General features: G+C 39.9%; 1 protein-coding gene across 6 annotated transcripts in view; it reads right to left on the bottom strand.

Annotated features, from left to right (window-relative positions):
• SLC39A10 (solute carrier family 39 member 10) overlaps positions 1 to 13,942 on the bottom strand; it is a 124,487-nt gene that overhangs the window by 44,966 nt on the left and 65,579 nt on the right. The window contains exon 1 of one of the 6 annotated variants that reach the window (XM_014835171.3): positions 13,558 to 13,809. The exons of 4 other annotated variants lie outside the window; for them this stretch is intronic. The gene's annotated coding sequence lies outside the window, so the exon portion shown is untranslated. Of the gene's footprint in view, positions 1 to 12,438; positions 12,505 to 13,557; positions 13,810 to 13,942 lie in introns of those variants that run through there. One more of the 6 variants, XM_070508277.1, reaches the window with a different exon arrangement.

Below are 13,942 nucleotides of genomic sequence, written 5' to 3'. Positions count from 1 at the left end.
CTGACTACACAAAAAAGGAAGAATGGATTCTGGAAAATAGCTAGCAGTTGTCACTACACATTTAATTTCATCTTTTATTATTGATTTCCAGTATATCATCACAGTTAAATGTTAAAGTATTCTATCATTGTATAATTTCTACAGTAAGGGTCGGGTTAATTTACAGTTAAGTAATTTAATCATTGTGCTAGTGAATTATACTATTTCTGAAACAAATATTTTGCTTTGGATGCAAAGAAAAAATGAGATTCACTAATATTTTAACATTAACATCAGAACTAAATATTTAGTGAGAATAGTGGTTATACTCTGGTACGGGAAGTGACCGGGAAGAATCATGAGGGGAATTCTGGGTTGCTATTAATGTTTTATTTCTTCACGTGGGTGCTGGTTAAATGGATTTGTTCAATTCATGAAAATGTGTCAAGGTTTACACTTAACATTTGAGTACTTTTCTGAGGGCATGTCATATTTCAAACAAAACGATTTCTAATCCCTATGTGAAGCACATATATTTCAACCCTCAATTAGTAAATTCAGTAACATGCAGCTTCTAGAAATAGACCCATATTTAATCATCCCCAAAGAGGAATTTATTTTTTTAACTTTTTATTTTAAACTAAGATTCACAAGAAGTTATAAAAATAGTTCAGAGTTTCCACGCACTCTTTACTCAATTTTCCCCAATAACATTTTACATAATCATAGTGCATTTTCAAAACAAGGAAACTGTATTTATATAATACTATTAACTAAAATACAGACCTTATTCTAATTTCCCCAGTTTTTGCAAGCACTCTTAAAAGCACCATGGTAGAAAATCCATTTTTTTAGCCAGAAAGAAAAAAAGTTATCATTGGTAACCAAAGATCTTGCATGACAAAATATAGGATTATACTTAAGAGAAAATTTGGTTAACTAGATCCTTAAATCGAAGTAATTGGGGTTGATATTCTCCGTAGCAAGTTCTTCTTTAGGCGCTTACAAACATCTTTAATTACATGCTTTCTGTTGTAGTCTTTCCTATGGAAAATGCCAAACTACAAATTTTTAAATTTTTAAATAAATAAAATTAAACACTTGTACCAAGAACAAAATCAGAAATATACACTAATTGCTAACATTACAGATCCTTTGATATTTTGTCTAAAGAAAAATATTATCTTTATTTCATACAGATGAACATAACAGAATCAGAGAAAGTTTAAGATGAAAAGATTGTTCAATATATCTAGCTAAACACTCTTAGATTTCTGTATATAAAGTAAGACCCAGAGAAGGTATACAGTATGATTAAGGTGATATTTTAAGTTTGTGGCACAGCCCTCACTTGAAAGTCAAGGGCTCTTTACTTTGAGATAATTACTAAAGTAACCTATCCAAAACATTTTTAAAGGAAAAAAGAAATTGTCTCTAATACTTACAGTCAACATAAAAAAAAGTCAATAAGAATATCATCAGATTATTTAACAAAATGATTGCTTGAAATAAGAAAAGTGACTGATAGGGGCTGGCCCCATGGCCGAGTGGTTAAGTTCGCGCGCTCCGCTGCAGGCGGCCCAGTGTTTCGTTGGTTCGAATCCTGGGCGCGGATGTGGAACCGCTCATCAAACCATGCTAAGGTGGCGTCCCACATGCCACAACTAGAAGGACCCACAACGAAGAATATACAACTATGTACTGGGGGGCTTTGGGGAGAAAAAGGAAAAAAATAAAATCTTTAAAAAAAAGTGACTGATAAACACTAAAACAATTCCATTTCCAGCACTAGGTTCTTGTTACTGAAGAGGCCAGCTAACTTCATACTGTGTGTAATCTATTCAACTCATTCAATTAAAAAAAAACTAGACTTTTACTCAAAGGGGTATTTTTTTAAAAGAAACTGAAGACCAACTGAAAGAACCAAAAGTTACTATCTGTATTTTAATTCTGTTTCTGTCTGTCTCGTACACACGCACACACACACAATATACATACATACAGTCATTCACCACATAACATTCCAGTCAATGAGGGGCTGCATATACGACAGTGGTCCCAAGATTAGGACCATAAAGCCCAGGTGTGTAGTAGGTGATACCATTATGTTTGTGTAAGTGCACACTGTAATGTTCACATGACGAAATCACCTAACGATACGTTTTTCAGACCATGTGCTGGTCATTAAACAACATTACATATATTCAAATTAATATTTCAAACTAATAATTATAGAAAAGATATTCAAACTAATAATTATAGAAAAAAATACTATACATTGCTTAGGTTTTAAAACTAGCCATTTCAACGTTCCAGATTGGTATTTTGAAGATCAATGAGGTAGAAATGAAAAGAGAAATCACTAAAACCCTCAACCTGGATTATAGATCCAGGCCTAAGTAAACAATGTGAAAATCCATTTAATAAATGTACATAGTATCCTAATTTCATAAAGGATTTCATTTTTTTTAAAGATTTCATTACAGGACTTCAAATAACGGTAGAAATTAGTTTAATTTATATCCTGAATCACATAAACACAACTGGTATTTGTATCACTGAGTGCCCTCATCAATCTTTATCCATATTGACAGGAACGGGTAGTCAGATATCAACTTAGTTTCCTCTGTGATTCAACAGCAGTGCACACAAAACGACTGAGAAGCAGAGAGACTGCCTGCATACTGAAGAAACACTAGTCTAGGGGTCCAAGATCCCACTCACTAGCTGTGAGGGGTTTGCCAAGTCACTGAACCTCTTTAAGCCTTATTCCCACTTCTAAAGCAGGGCTATTAATCCCTGTTCTATTTCACAGTAATTATGAGAACCAAAGAAAATAAGACGTGTACTTTTTTAAGTGGTAAAAGGTTTACACGTTTTTCCATTTTATTTGTAATGTTTAAATGTTATTTAAGTGAAAGCTATTAATAGGAATATAAATTGGACCCATTTTAAATTCCATTTCTGATATATCCACTGAATTCAGCATTCTGTATAGGTACCAGGAGTCAGAAACCTTCATCTCTAGATCATCCCAGCACTGTCCGTTTCCTTTCTGCAAAACAGGGGAAACAGCACCTACACTTATCCATTGATGGAATAACGTATATGAAACTGCTTTGCAAAGCAACTAAGTGTACTAACCTAAGGTGTTAGCACTATTAGACGCAGTATTATACACCTTTCACTTAACTTCCACAAAGTGTAGAACCAGGGAGAAAAAGTCCCTTTGACTCCTTTGAAAGAATGCTTTCAAAAATATTCCAAGAGCCTGTGCAGCATTCGTACATCCAAGACCAACTCTAGACTGCAGGAGGCATCCAATTCACTAGTATTCGAGAAGTTAGAAAAAACCACCACAGCATACCAGTTTCATTGACATCACAAAACTTTTCAAAGCATAAAATTATTTCAGTAATGAGTCCTCAGCAGGGACCACAAAATCCTCTTAAAGCTTCAAGGTCTGCTTTTTCATTTCCCCACTTCACCAGCTATCTAATCTACTAATGCCATAGTCTCAGCTTGGAATGCCAATGTAGCTCTTCCCCCAAAACAAGCACAATTCAGACAGCCTCTAATACTTCCACTGAGACTCATTCATATAAAAATAGTAGCTGCATGCTAACTGAACTTGGGCATAATTCAGTGCTGCTCCTGTTTCATTAACTTTTTTTTTTTAGGAGAGTATAAACATCTGAGCCTTTATTTAATGTACCAAATCAAGCAACAACACATCAAATCCATCTTTATTGTATTCTAAACACTCATGGACAAACCTCCATTTTCTCATTAAATGCAAAACAACTATCTGAAATGTCTGCATTACAAGCTTTCATTACAGGCAGCTTGAACCATGTTGTAGAAAACCACCTATGATGTTCCTGTGTCTGTTCTGCTGCTTGTGAATACAAAGAACGTCTAAGATTAGTAAATGTACTAGCTGGGCTGCCTTTATCAGTCACAAAATACTGTGATGCCTTCTGAAGCTACCAAAACGTTTACGATTTTAGCTACCCTTTCAGTAAATAGGCTTCAATCTCTTTCCACTGCAAAAGCATAGAAATCTCCACAACATGCATCACAAAGACAGAGAGCTAACCGTAGGACCTGAATTAGACACACATGCCTTCTCCCTTCCACCTACAGAGCTGTGTTCTCTTCTGACTCATCATGACCCGCAGGTGCCTTCATTCTAAGAGCTACTGCCACTGCTTCAAACTTTATCACTCCATCCATCTTCACTCTTTCCCTTGTGTTTTCCATTTTCAGCCTCTTGTCACTGTTACACGCTCGTGATTTTGCACCAGCTTGCCATTCATAAACACTGCCAGTTAAAATAAACCTTTCTTTCCATGAGGTCAGGGAAAAAAAAAAATCAGAATATCCAGGGTAATCTTTTTACAACATTAACATTTTTTGATACCGCAGACAACACAGGCTACTTCTTCCCTACCAGGAAAGCTTTGATTAATTTTAGCTGTCCTTATAGTTATTTTAAGACATCAAGGTCCTCTTATTTGTTGAATGAAGTGAAATGGTTTAGTTTTGCCATTTAGAAGAATCTTACAAAAGTGTAATTCAAATGTCAAAGCTACTTACCTTTTACTAGCAAACTATCGATTTCATTATCAATTATCAATCCATCTTTATTAGCAAGTTTAAGAATGCCCAATATATAAGAAAACTACATAAATTCTTCTGTAAACATAGTGTTCTTAGGGCACATTCCTTTTTTTACAGAGCTACATTCAGATACACAGAGCTGGGGCAAATTTTGTCATATATAGGCACAGAAAAAAAGAGAAAAACTAAAATTATTAATGCCAGAAAAAAGAAAGCTGCGCAGGAAAGGAAACATAACAGTTTATTACAATGGCTCAGTTGTAAATAACACTTACAGTCATAAAAGTATAACACTCAATACTGTTCTAAACCAAAATTACAATATAATTTTGTACTGAGAAACTGGAATATGGGAAATGGGAAGGTACATGGAGAGGTGGGAAAAGTGCTAAATCCTCATCTTCCGTTAAACAGATAATGACTAAAATTGAAAATCAACAAGAAATAACGCACATGTTGGAGATATGGCAACTAATGGCAGAACAATCAGCAAAAGGAACTAAAGAGTTCTTTGTCTCGCTGGGCAGAAGTATATCAAAGAAGGAAGATGAGGAACTGATTTTTTTCTTTCCCCTGAAAACTTTACAGAACTTTAATTCTTTAAATTACATTCATGTATAACTTTGATTGAAAAAACTCAAGTCAGCAATTATAAATCTTAAAAGTTTTTGTTAAACAAAAATCACATTATGTCACATGTGGAAGATAATGAATTACTTACAGTCTTAAGATTTTCACAAGCATTTGTTTGTAGGGTTTTAATCACAATATGCAATCATTTTAATTCCAACTTGTGCTATTATTTTTGGTTACTTACTTGGATAATTCCAAGAAGGCTACAAAAATTTTAACACTTTTCAGGTCTCGTTACATACTTCCAAACTGGTTTCTAGAGAAATTAAGTTTGGTTATACTGCCACCAGCAGCATGGTCACAGCATTCTCATTAGTACCTCATATTACTAATTTTGGAATAAGTTAAAGATCTTGCCTTATTTTTATTTATACTTTTAAAATTATTCCTGGTGTCTCAATATTTTCATCAACATATATGAGCTTTTACATAACATGACTTGGTCCTATTTTCTGCAAAAAACATCTTCAGTTCTGTCCAGTGCCTTTTTATTTTGATTAATGCCTCCCCTTTTGTATATAGATGTGTTCATGGACATGCAATAAAACCTACAAATTTTTTTGCAATTTCTTCTGTTTTCTAAATTTAAAAAGTTTTTCTCTATATATTTTATGTCTTTTTTTCTTTAAAAAAAAGCCGTAATTAAAATTAACATGACCCCTAACATTCATTTCTTTTTTAGGGAAAATAGAAGCATCCACTGAACTAATAAGACTCTTACATACTTATCTGTTAACTAAGAAAGTTTATATTTTAGCCTCAATAAAACTTTCAAGTATTTGTATTTAGGCAAAAACCACCACAGAAAAAGCTTTAACATTTGTTCTATAAATTATAAATTATGTATTATATGATGTTATATTTACAGTGAATTTAAAGAACATATTTCCTCAAAATCTCTTTCAGTGATTTGATTTGAGTGTACCTTTCTGATTTCTTCAGTTTTTTTAAATTGGTATAATTATTTTCTTGAAAATAAACACTTTACTTACACTGGTTATATATAAATTATTCACTTTATTTAAAAAAAACTAAGAGTATCCTAATTTACAACAAAAATCTTTAAAAAGTATGTTCCAAAGCTGAAATTCTACACTAAAAAAGATCCATGGGAACAGAAAACATGATTTCATTGCTTTACGGTATATATAGCATATATGATACACAAATCTAATCATTCTCTATTTTGTTATATGTCATTTTATACATAATTATGTAATAATTAAATACTGCATTATAACTACGTTTTCCTAACATTAGATTGTTTTACTGATCTTACTGTTTTGCAATATGATAACAAGTCATAAATTATTGTATAAATCATTCTTTCCCTAGCTCCCTCCATCAAGAAGCTATGCTCCTCTATAACAGAGTGTACAGTACACTTTCCCACAGGTGAAGAGAATAAAGTAACGACTCATCTTCAGCAGGGCACACTGAGAGCTATTATAGCCAAACGTCTGTTCACAGGCCCCTCAACATGCAACCCTGCACTGGAGTGGGAGGAGAGGGGAAAGAGGCGGAGGAAAGGAGACAGAGGCAGAGAGAAGGCTTGAAAATAAATATGAAGCATCTTCTGCTCTGAAGGAGGTACAAGGAAGACACAATCACCTTTTGACTTAGGGAAGCTCAAGTGAGAAATGCTACGCAAGTAGAAACAATGTGCAAGTTAGGTTAAAGGCCAAGGGCTCGCCATTCCAACTGCAAGCATAAGAAGGGGGCTACTCCTCCTACAGAGAGAAAACAGGGAGCAGGAGAGATGAGACGCTTCTGCACTATTTAGGTGAAGAACACCTGAGAACTCACGTTACCACCTAGGAATTGACATTTGACTGAACGCTTTTCTACTAAAATATTTTACTCATATGGGTTCTAGGAAAATGTATTTTAAATAACAGCAACCTGTCAAATAATGATAGAAGATTGAGAGCAGGATCCAGGGGTTGGCAGACTCAAAAGGGCCAGACAGTTAATATTTTAGGTTTTTTGGCAGTACAGTCTCTATGGCAACTACTCAATACTGCCATTATGGCACAAAAGCAGCCATATACAAATACATAAACGAACCAGGAGGCTGTGTTCTAGTAATACTTAATTTACAAAAGCAGGCTGATTTGGCCCGTGGGCCATAGTGTGCTGACCCCTGACAATCTATACATTTTTGAAAAACTACCAATTCAGCAGACAAATGTAGGAGAAACCATTATTATTTTTTTTTTTAAAGATTTTATTTTTTCCTTTTTTCTCTCCAAAGTCCCCCAGTACATAGTTGTGTATTTTTAGTTGTGGCTCCTTCTAGTTGTGGCATGTGGGACGCTGCCTCAGCGTGGTTTGATGAGCAGTGCCATGTCCACGCCCAGGATTCGAACCAACAAAACACCGGGCCGTCTGCAGTGGAGTGCGCGAACTTAACCACTCGGCCACAGGGCCAGCCCCAGAAACCATTATTTTAAAACTCAAAAATTCAAAGAATATATAAAGTGAATTCAGAAAAAAGTTTAGAGGTGTGAGGACACACCTGAATTGGTTTCTTTTTATTCACAGACATTAAAGTAATAGAGTGGGATGTCTATCTTTGTGATCTTGTTACAAGAACTGACAGCGACTTAGATTTTCTACTTCCTATATGAATGAAAATAAATCTAAAAACTAAAATGATCACTGACTGACAAGTCTTAGATAATTACTAGAGGATTAAAAATAACTTTTTCATACATAGCTCACAGTCATTCTTACAACAACAATACTTCTGGTCTTACGAAAGTACATAATCTTACTATATTAATAAGATAAGGATAATTCCTACAACATTCTGATTCACCTTTCTAATCCCCAAAAACCTCTTCTAAATGGAATGGATGGTCCTCAAAAGTAGGGCACATAGGGTAAACATGGCTGCTAGAAATGTTAATAGCAGGGTAAGTATTATCTGATACCTCCCTCTCTTTAAGCAGTAAAATATCAACAATATAATGAGTAATTTTAAAATATAAAATTAGGTAATTATAAAATCATCTACCACTCACTCTTAGTGAAAATAAACACTACTTGAACAAGATTTTATAATTTATCCTTATCCTTACAAAACTGTCACCAGGACCACTACCTCAGTCTAAGATCTTTTACCATGAAAAATTTACTATTAAAAATCTATTAGGGGCTGGCCCCGTGGCCGAGTGGTTAAGTTCGCGCGCTCCACTGCAGCCGGCCCAGTGTTTCGTTGGTTCGAATCCTGGGCGCGGACATGGCACTGCTCATCAAACCACGCTGAGGCAGCGTCCCACATGCCACAACTAGAAGGACCCACAACGAAGAATATACAACTATGTACCGGGGGGCTTTGGGGAGAAAAAGGAAAAAATAAAATCTTTAAAAAAAGGAAAATCTATTAAATATCCAATCCTTATATGTAGCAACCAAAAAAACCCTTGTTCTTTTTTTTTTTTTTGAGGAAGATTAGCCCTGAGCTAACTACTGCCAGTCCACCTCTTTTTTGCTGAGGAAGCCTGGCCCTGAGCTAACATCGTGCCCATCTTCCTCTACTTTATATGTGGGATGCCTATCACAGCATGGCATGCCAAGCAGTGCCATGTCCACACCCGGGATCCGAACCAGTGAACCCCGAGCTGCCGCGAAGTGGAACGTGCGCACTTAACCGCTGCGCCATCGGGCCGGCACCCCTTGTTCTGATAGAATAGAAAAATAGAATTTGACAGTTACTTACGTGATAAGACAATAAATTACTGTGTTCTGTTTTAACATGTCTGGACATTAAGTGTATCTCATAAGCAGCTGAAAATAATATGCTATTGTTATTTAAAATTGTACACTGTCAGTTGTAAATTGCCTGCATACTTACTGAACATATTTTTGAACATTCAGATTGTGGTAAATTTTTATTGAGAATGTTATTTATTTTGGAAAAACCTAAAAGTCATTGTGTAGCCCACTCACAGAATTTATGAACAGAAAATAACGAAAAGGAAAAAAGTTGTTTGGAATATTGATAACTGGTATAATTTGAAACCTCAGAGTTTACGTAAATGACAACAGGAAATCTTGTGGTTATTAAAGTTCCCTGAGGCTACTTTCCAAAGTCATTCTATAAAAGTCATAGTTGAGGGCCAGCCCCGTGGCTGAGTGGTTAAGTTCGAGCGCTCCTCTCGGGCGGCCCAGGGTTTTGCTAGTTCACATCCTGGGCGTGGACATGGTGCTCATCAGGCCATGTGAGGCGGCGTCCCACATGCCACAGCTAGAAGGACCCATAACTAAAAAATATGTAACTGTGTACTGGGGGGATTTGGGGAGAAAAAGCAGAAAAAGAAAAAGAAGATTGGCAACAATTGTTAGCTCGGGTGCCAGTCTTTAAGAAAAAGTCATAGTTCGAAATAAACTTGAACTTAAAAAAAGCTCACCATGCGATTTTAACATTTTCAAATTTTATTTTCAGTACAGTTGAGGCAATAAAGTTACATGGAAGTAAATTAAGCCAGAAAACAAATTTTCTATCACTCTTTAAAACAAAGAGAAGCCCAGATTAAATGAATTGCTGTTATTCACATACAAAGCCAACTACAAAGATACACTTTTAACACATATCCCTCTTCCTGTTTTGAAAAATCCCACATATACTCTTGCAAGGAAACCCACTGTTACACAGTTCTATCTCCACCTAACACTCACTCGCGATTGGGAAAACTAGGGGCTTAAAACAATCGAAGTCAACCAATTCAAAATGACCATGTCCACGCCAGCTAACCAGCTGGCGGAAATCCCAGGGTAGACCAGATCTGTAGCAGTAAAGAATCTGTCATTTAAATAGATCTTGTTTCAGGAAAAGGGGAAGGGAAGGTGAAGCTAAACTCAAGGAAACTTCCAGGGGATTCAAACACTAGGGGGCAGCATCAAACCGTCGGGACAGACTGAGCACGCCTCCACCCGTAAACTCTAAGCTAAAGTTAGCATATTTTGAATGAGAATTACACTTCTAATGAAAGATGACTTTATAGGGTTATAAAACTTCTGTTATAAAGAGAAAAATGTAGCTTTCTGTTTTGACTGCCTACACTTCTTTTCCACTTTCTACTGTGTACCTTCTTTTGCTATTGTGAACATCAGTTTAAAACGCACTAGTGATCACGTCCTTTTGATATAAACCAAAACCCATGGCATTTCCATTTTTGAAGTACGCACTGCACAGACAAGGGCTGGCATTTCTATCCAAAGTATTTCCTTGGGTTGATGCTAAATTTAAGTTTTGTTTCACTCAATTAACATTTTAAACTTGATTAAGGAGCTTAACCACCAAGCTTTGCACATTCATTGAAAATGTGTTACGAGCATTATGTGACAAAAAGCTGTGGAATATGTTCTGCTCAAGAAACTTAGTCTGGCATGGAAAACAAGATGTACATTATAATTATTAAGAGTTAGAAAATGCAAGAGAGGCAGAAAAAATTCTACGGTTTATCACATATGAGTAACAGAACAACAGGATAATCTCAGCAAAGGCCCAGTAGACACCATTAACCCTCATTCTGGGGGTGATCAACAACCAGGGGGAAAGAAGAGACAGAAAGCAGTCCCTCAACCACTGATGAAAAATTGAAACGTCTGTGTGTAGAAAAGGTAAAATGAATTAAGTACCTGTAGCCCTTTGGTTCATTATGTCATTCAGTGGTCACAATAAAGCCATGAGGTAAAGTTTCCTAGGACTTCAAGTCACAGATAAAAGATTAAGATAAAGCAACTTGCTCAGGGTGCCCAAACTAGGTAATAATGAGTCCTGGTTTTGCACCTTAAGTCTCACTCCTAAGCCCTCAATTCTTTCCAATACTAGGGGTAGAGGAGAGGTGGGGGGGACAGAACAGCAGCAAGGTACACTCTTTTTATTAAAAGCACTCCCTAAAGGGGTAAAGGGGCAGATGTATATGGAGACAGATGGCAATTAGACTTTGGGTGGTGAACACGATGCTATCTACACAGCAGTCAAAAATACGCTGTACACCTGAGATTTATATAGTTATAAACCAATGTGACCTCAATAATAAAAAATTCCCATTGTTGAATAATTGCCTTAGCTATAATACCTATATCCTACATTCTCCATAAGTCAGTTAAAAAAAAAAAAAAAAGCCCTAGAGTAGTGCTTGCACACTAAACTGGAGGCCTCCTCAAAGTACTTCATATCAGGTGCTCAACAAAGGGCAAGAGCAGTGTTAGCTTTTAAACTACGTTAGTGGAATAGAAATTGGTAACAGGAAGAACAAGTGCAGGTTATTGTGCAATATATTATTGATGTCACCCCATGAGAGAAATCTTCCCTACCACTTCTTTTAAAGTAGCATCAAAGTCATTCTTGCACAGGCGTTCTTACTCAGGGGACTCTACAGAATTCAGAAGGTCGGTGAATTTGGAGAGGGAAGAAAGATACACCTTAGCTATAATCTCTATTTAGTTATTCCTTCAGTTACAAATGTAAGCAAAAATCACAATAATACGCAGTACCTGATGTAATTAGAAATCATTCAAATTCCTTTCTTTAAAGTCATTTACAGTGCTCACTAGTTTGAAATTAGCCATTATTAGACCTGCCACTACTCTTGATATTTAATGCTCTACCAAAGCATGGATTACTCTATCATAACATTTAATATTTTTGACAATTATATTTCAATATAATTAGTTTCTGTTGTAATTCTATGTATTTCACACATTTAGAATCATCATTCTGAGGCTCACCACACACAAAAAATTAAAGTCCCACCAGTACATCACTGATAGTGTCTGTGTCTTTCTCTCCCTACCAGAATATTCAGCACGTGTAGGCATGTGGGTTGTCTGGTGCGGACCTCCAAGGGTTAGAACAAGAGACTGATTCATAAGGTACTCAAAATTTGTAGAACAGGAAGTCCTAATATCAAACAGTACTACACAAGTCTTGGCTTAAGGCTTTCAATTGCACTAGTACAATCAACTACATTCTCTATCTCCAGCTCTTCCTGTATATTAGTTGCTCGTTCTTATGTAGAATTGAGACACCCATCCAAAAACAAAAGACAAAACGCAAACCCGTCACATGCGAGTGTTGCTCCATCAACAATGACTCAGTTCCAAGATAAAACCATGACACTCAAAGGCGTAAAAGACGTGAAACGTTACATGAAACGTTTATATGAAACGTTAAGAGACAGTAGAACCTACCATCATTTTTTTTTTTTTTTGGAATTATGTGCTTTAATGTCACTCTTTTTCACTTGGACAGGGGCTTGAGCGCACGACCGTCCCCAGCGCGGCCCGCGGCTCCGCGCGATGCCCTCGTGCTGGCCCGCAGAGACGGCCCCGGGCCAGGCTCCCACGTGAGCACGCCCACGGCAGCACAGGAAGCCCTCCGACGTCACGGCGCGCGCACCCGCGCCGCCCCCGCAGCCGGGCCGGGGGTCCCGGGGGAGCAGCCGGGGGTACGGCAGCCCCCCAGGCCCGGGGAGCGAGGAGAGGTGCGGAGGTTCCCCCGGCCCTCCGCAGCCGGGCCCCGCCGCCCCCGGCCGACGGCGTTCAGAACAAAGCCCGGCTGCGGTGCGGGCACCTCCCAGCCCCTCCGGCCGCCGCCCCGGCCCCCGCTCCGGGGACCCCAGGAGGCTGGCGTGCTACTCCCCCGCCTGCGCTTTTCGGTTGGGCGGGGAGACAAGCAGCCCCACGAGGCCCAGGACGGCGGGAGCGGAGGCGGCGCCGGCCGTTAGGCTCCCGGGGCCGGAACAGCACAAGGCTGCATCCCGGGGTGCCCGAGCCCGCGGGAGACGGCAGAGGAGGGCGGCAGCGGGAGAACCCGGGGGCTCCGCGCCGCCGCTCCTCCAGACCCGACCGCGGATCCTCCCACCCTCCGGCCCCAGGGTCCCCGCCTCCGCGGCGACGCGGCCCTCAGCCCCTGGGCCGCCCGCGCGCAGCCCCCCAACCGCCGCCGCCCCCCCGGCGCTCGCTCCCCCGCTCCCCGCGCGGCGCCCCGGCCTCGGCAGGCGGCGGAGGCGGGCGCCGGGCCCCGCACGCGGGGCGGAGGCTGCCGGCTGGCCAGCCCGCGGCAGCCCGGAGCGCACACGAGGAGCCGCGGCGCCCACGCGCAGCCCACCACGCGCTCCGCTCCGACTCGCCGCCGCCGCCTGCAGCAGCGCGGGCAGCGCAGCGCCCGGAGCCGGGAAGGACCGAGCCCCGACTCCCGGTACTTGTCTCCCTTTCCACCCCCCCGCCGTCCCGGGACTCGCAGGCTCCGCCGCGCACGGGGCCGGTTCTGGGGGAGGGAATGTAAACAAATCGGGGTTTTATAGTTACCTCACACTCGAGTGCCGTGTGCATCTCCTCTCCGCTCGGTACCAAACCCCGGCTGCACCAAATCGTGTATTCACCAAAGCCGGCTGCGCTAACTGCGTCGCGGAGGCCCGCACGTCAGACACCACACTACGCTAGCGGCGTACAAGGCCCTCTCAGGTCCCTGCGCAGCCGCACCCCGTCCGCCTATGGGTGCTACGCTCTGGGCGTATAGCACCACCCAGCCATTCACTTCGGATAACGTAACTTGCGTAGGGGAACTGCACCACTCACGGGTTTCACACAGGCAGTCGGGGTAATAGGAAATTCGAGTCTACGCAAATTGCGGAGCTCCGAGGCTCGGCGCTAGTTTTGTTCCAAGAAAGGACGCCGCGGGGGAGTTGGGCGG

This window comes from Equus asinus, chromosome 4 (genome assembly GCF_041296235.1).
Source record: "Equus asinus isolate D_3611 breed Donkey chromosome 4, EquAss-T2T_v2, whole genome shotgun sequence".
NCBI lineage: Eukaryota > Metazoa > Chordata > Mammalia > Perissodactyla > Equidae > Equus > Equus asinus.
Note: the sequence above shows the minus strand (reverse complement) of the source record. Positions and strands in the feature narration are given on the sequence as shown.